Below are 5,784 nucleotides of genomic sequence, written 5' to 3'. Positions count from 1 at the left end.
GTTGATGATGGCGCGTCCTACAGCTTCACAAAAGCAGCTCCACCCAGACGTATCCGTCACCAAGGAAACCGCGTCGCCGTGTGGTTACGTACTACGCCACAGTGGGCGTCATCAAAAAGGGACTGGCCGACATAGCTTTTGGGTGATGTGTTGGTTTCCGTTAGTTACTGGCCAGCCTCCCTGTGCAACAGCCGTTAGTTATAGGTTAGGTATAGTTTCAAAACAGTGTTGGAAGTTACTGTCGTGTTAGTGAAATAGTAATATGCAATTGCAGCGGAATTAAAACGTTACATGTATGTATGTATATAGAGAGAGAGAGAGAGAGAGAGAGAGACACATATATGTATATAGACTTATAACATATATAATTAGATATATAGTGACATATATACAGATATATAGAGAGACATACCGGTGTCTAGAGAGATTATATATATATATATAAATACGTGTGTGTGTGTATATATATATGTACATATATATATATATATATGTATAATGGACCCCCTTTTGCCTTCACAACAGCCTTCATTTTGTATCAAAAAGATTTTTTACGTACATTAATGCCACAAAATTTAGGAGTGGCAATGTAGGTGTTTTGAAATCTGGAAATGGTAAGTTAATTAGTGACGATCAGGAAAAGGCAGCAATACTAAATGATGACTCAAGATAAAGTTTTTAAACATTTAGGTAAACTTAAAGTAGACAAAGCTCCAGGGCCAAGGATACTATGGGAAGTTAGTCAAGAAATTGCCAGACCACTGTTTTTGATTTTCAAAGATTCTTTCCAGTCGGGAATGGTACCAAACGATTGTCAGAAAGCTGATGTGGTTCCGAATGATGCAGAAGCAGATACCCTGCCTGCAGGGCCGGACGGACATTCAAAACAGCCGCTGAGCGGCTACGAGGGGATTGAAAGCCGCCTCCTCCTCCAGCCACTGGCGCCTAATGAAATTAAAGAGACTGGCGTGCACGCACCGTGCCGCCCAATGGCCGTTCCTCAGCACTCTGTCCCACGTCTTAAAAGGAGTGGGAAGAAGAGCTGAGGCACGGCCATTGGGCGGCGCGGTGCGTGCACGCTGGCCCCTTTAATTTCATGAATGGCCTCCACCCGCTGCCCCCACCAGACACCATGGAGCAGTGGTAAGTCGGGGGGGGTGTTGTATGGGGGCTAGTGATGGGAAGTTCGGATCATTAAAGTGAATCTGAATCTTTGGATCACTCAGTGTGACTCACAGGAGTTACTGTTTTCCAGTAACTCCGTGCAGACACACTAACGATTGGCCCCACCCTTTCATTATGAATCTTCCCCCCTGCCTCCAGTGATGTCAATGAAGGCAGAGTCGTTCAAAGATTCGGATCTTACAGGGATCCGAATCTTACAGTCCGGATCTTTGAAAGACTCTCTGCCTTCATTGGGATTCAAATCATTCAGATAATATCACCATACTTTAATAAATATATTAATAATCACTGCCCCCAGGATTTACATTCCCCTTTACCTGCAACTGCACCTTAAGCTAACTTTATTAAATTAATTAAATTAACCCTCACCATTAAATTAACCCTAAACACCCCATCAACCATGTCTGCCCCTAAAATTAACCCTTAACACCCCATTAAGTATAACTGCCCCTAAAATTAACCCTAAACACCCCATCAACCATAACTGCCCCTAAATTAACCCTAAACACCCCATCAACCATAAATGCCCCTAAATTAACACTAAAGACCCCATCAACCATACCAATTTATTAGGTAATTTATCTGGAGTACATGCAATTAATTTAGGGGCAGTTATGGTTGATGGGGGCTTTAGGGTTAATTTAGGGGCAGTTATGGTTGATGGGGTATAAGGGTTAATTTTATGCTGATGACTGAGGGTTAATTTAATTTATTTAATAAAGTTAACTGAAGGGGCAGTTATAGGTAAAGGGGGGCAATAAGTGTCAGGTAATGCACTTTGGTACCAAAAATGAGTGCATTGCATCGGGAAAGCAGAAAATGAGAAGGACTTAGCTACAAAGTGCAGTTCCAGTCAGCGGTTGCAAAAGCCAGTAAGGTATTGGCATCACATTGAATTTGCGGTGCACTTTTGGGCACCAGTTTTAAAGAAGGATGCTATAGAGCTGGAGAAAGTGCAGAGGTGGGCTGAAAAGTTAATTAAAGGAATGGAGAATTTTAGTTATGAAGAAAGACTAGAAAAACTGAACTTGTTTTCACTTGAAAAGAGATGTCTAAGAGGGAATCTGATGACATTGTACAAATACATACAAGGTCAGTATAAACCGCTCTCTAGTGATCTGTTCGCCAAGAGGTCTCTACAAAAGACACAGGGTCATCAGCTGAGACTTGAGGAAAGGAGATTTGAGCATCAGCATAGGAAAGGGTTCTTCACAGTAAGAACAATAAGAATATAGAACTCTGCCCAAGGATGTTGTATTATCTAACTCTGTGGATATTTTTAAGAAAGGTCTGGATGCTTTTCTGGTTAAGCATAACATAAAGGGCTACAACTGTCATATTAAAAAGTTGATCCAGGGAGTAATCTGATTGCCGCTATGGAATCAAGAAATATATTTTTTCAAACAACAATACTATACTATACTTTCTACAAGGTGCTGGAAACATTCTTCAGAGATTTTGGTCCATATGGACAAGATGGCATCACGCAGTTGCGGCAGATTTGTCGGCTGCACATCCATGATGCAAATCTCCCGTTCCACCACATCCCAAAAGTCCTCTATTGGATTGAGATCTGGTGTCTGTGGAGTACACTGAACTCGTTGTCATGTTGAAGAACCCAGTTTGGGATGATGTGAGCTTTGTGATATGGTGGAAGTTGTCATCAGAAGATGGGTACACTGTGGTCATAAAGGGATGGACATGGTCAGCAACAATAGGCTGTTGCATTTAAACGCTGCTCAATTGGTACTAAGGTGCCCAAAGTTTGCCAAGAAAATGTTCCCCACACCATTACACCACCACCACCACCAGCCTGAACCATTGATAAAAGACAGGATTGATCAATGCTTTCATGCTGTTTACAACAAAGTCTGACCCTGCCATCTGAATGTTGCAGGTGGAATCTAGACTTATCAGACCAGGCATCGTTCTTCCAGTCTTCCATTGTCCAATTTTGGTGAGCCTGTGCCAATTGTAGTTTCCTGTTCTTAGCTGACAGGAGTGGTACCCGGTGTGGTCTTCTGCTGCTATAGCCCATCTGCTTCAAGGTTCGACGTGTTGTGCGTTCAGAGATGGTATTCTGCACACCTTGGCTGTAACAAGTGGTTATTTGAGTTACTGTTGTCATTTCAAGCCAGTCTGCCCTCTCACATCAACAGGGTATTTTTGTCCACATAACTGCCACTCACTGGATATTTCCTCTTTTTTGGAACATTCTCTGTAAACTCTGTAAAATCCCAATAGATCAGAAGTTTCTGAAATACTCAGACCAGCCCATGTGGAATCAACAACCATGCCATGTTCAAAGTCAATTAAATCCCCTTTCTTGCCCATTCTGATGCTCGGTTTGAACATCAGCAAGTTGTCTTGACCACATCTACATGCCTAAATGCATTGAGTTGCTGCCGTGTGATTGGCTGATTAGCTATTTGTGTTAACAAGCAATTAAACAGGTGTACCTTAGAAAGTGGCCAGTGAGTGTATATACTATATTTTCCTTTCACTCACTTTGCATTTTGTTAAATGAGAAAAATAAACTATTGACATGTCTATTTTTGAAAGCATATTACTTTACAGCATTTTTTTACAACTGACTTTTGCACAGTACTCTGTATAAGTGTGTGTGTGTGTATATACCGTATATTCCGGCGTATAAGACGACCCCCAACTTTTCCAGTTAAAATATAGAGTTTGGGCTATACTCGCCGTATAAGACTACCCCTCTACCCAGTATACAACAACCAGCCGATCACGGCAAGCGATGTACCTTACCGGTGATTGGCTGGTTGTTATACAGACATATACATACATACACTGCCCTTACACACACACATACATATATATATATATATATACACACGGTATATATATATATACACACACACCAGCTTACAAACACACAAATACCTACACTGCTCTTACACACACCTGACCATACACATACACTGACCATCTCACACCAACATATATACACATACACTGCGCCTCTTTCTCCCCATCTCTTACCTTTCTAATCTTCTTTCTTCCATCCAGTTGTGGGAGCGTGAGGTCTGTCATTTCAGACCTCTGCTTTACTGCTCCCTCATCACTAAGCGCCGGCAATTGATGCCGAGCGCCGGGACATGACGTCATCCCCGCGCTCGGCATCAATAGCCGGGGCGTAGTGATTAGGGAGCACGGAAGCTGAGGTCTGAAGTGCCAGACCTCGAGCTCCCTAATGTTGGGCTAGTTGGGGAGATCATGATCTTGCACCTACCTCGGCGCGGCCTTGAAGACTGGCCCAGGGGAGGCGGCTTCTCCACTCGCCCCTCCCCTAGAGATTCGTGGCTTCGTGGGGAATCTCCTGCTCGGTAAGTAAGTATACCCAGCGTATAAGACGACCCCCGACTTTTGAGAAGATTTTCTCGGGTTAAAAAGTCGTCTTATATGCCGGAATATACGGTATATATATATATATATATATATATATATATATATATATATATATATAAACTGGTTGTTGAGAAGCATCATAGGGCATAACATAAAATGTTGAAAGACACTTCCTTCAATTGTGCTTGTCTCTTAAAGTTGTGAATAAATTGAATCTGTAGCCTACATACAGTTAAATTAGTTGGTTGGCACAAGAAAGGAAAACCAAAATAAGCAGAGTTCATATATCATGATTTAAGCCACACTACCTACATTAGTTATCATGTTCAGTAGTGTAAATACAGGGGTTGCAGTGGTTGCCAGTCAGCCCTGCGACCGCTTTTTCCGGTCTTCTCATGCAATCCAGGAACTTATCTGGGTCAGGTTATGTCCTGTGAAACCAAGGCTCTCACACAGTGAGTGAGCAGCCGGACAGAAAGCTGCAGGGGCGGTGAGAGCTAAGCAGGAGCGGTATGTATGTATATGAGCATGAATGTGTAACTATGTGTCTGAGCCTTCCAGGTTGTAAGGGACGTTTCTAAACTATTTTGAACCGGCACGGAGAGACAGGAACGTATTGGGGTCACTCACAAGCTGTTTGGGGCAAAGGTGGTGATCACAAGCTCATTAGGGAAAAGGTGGGGCTAGTGGACATGTTGCTTGGTGGGAGACCTGGGGCAATTTTTCACCAGGTCCCTGTTGTTTCTAGTTACGCCTTTGATCACCTTGTTATGTTAATTTATGAAAACTACATAATAATCTATATTGTCTGTGTTAATCTACTTACTAGCAACTATTTTTTTTCTAGTTTGCTTTTTGGACATTGTTTTTGTATATATACGTAAGACACAATTAACTATAATGTTAAATGAGATTTGTTACTGATATAAGTAAAATGTGCACAATATACATAAATCAAAAGATTCTTCAAAATGTCTCAAGACAATCTGTATAGTATGCAAAAAGCAATAAAAACTAAAATTAAAAAAAAAATACAGTGCTATTCAACCTGACTGCCTTTATATTGTTTGAAACAAGAACATTTAAAATATTTCAACTAGAAATGTTCTTACATCTAGATAATTTAACAGATTGTTACAATTTCCTAAAGTGTTTTTGTGCAATCACAAAAGTGTTTTTTTTTAAATGTTTTAAATAAATTCAAAATAAATAAATATAGTTTTTAGA

The sequence above is a fragment of the Sceloporus occidentalis genome, unplaced genomic scaffold (genome assembly GCF_023333645.1).
Source record: "Sceloporus occidentalis isolate IW3139 unplaced genomic scaffold, rSceOcc1.0.p SCAF_11, whole genome shotgun sequence".
Taxonomy (NCBI): Eukaryota; Metazoa; Chordata; class Lepidosauria; order Squamata; family Phrynosomatidae; genus Sceloporus; species Sceloporus occidentalis.
This window is presented reverse-complemented; position numbering follows the sequence as displayed.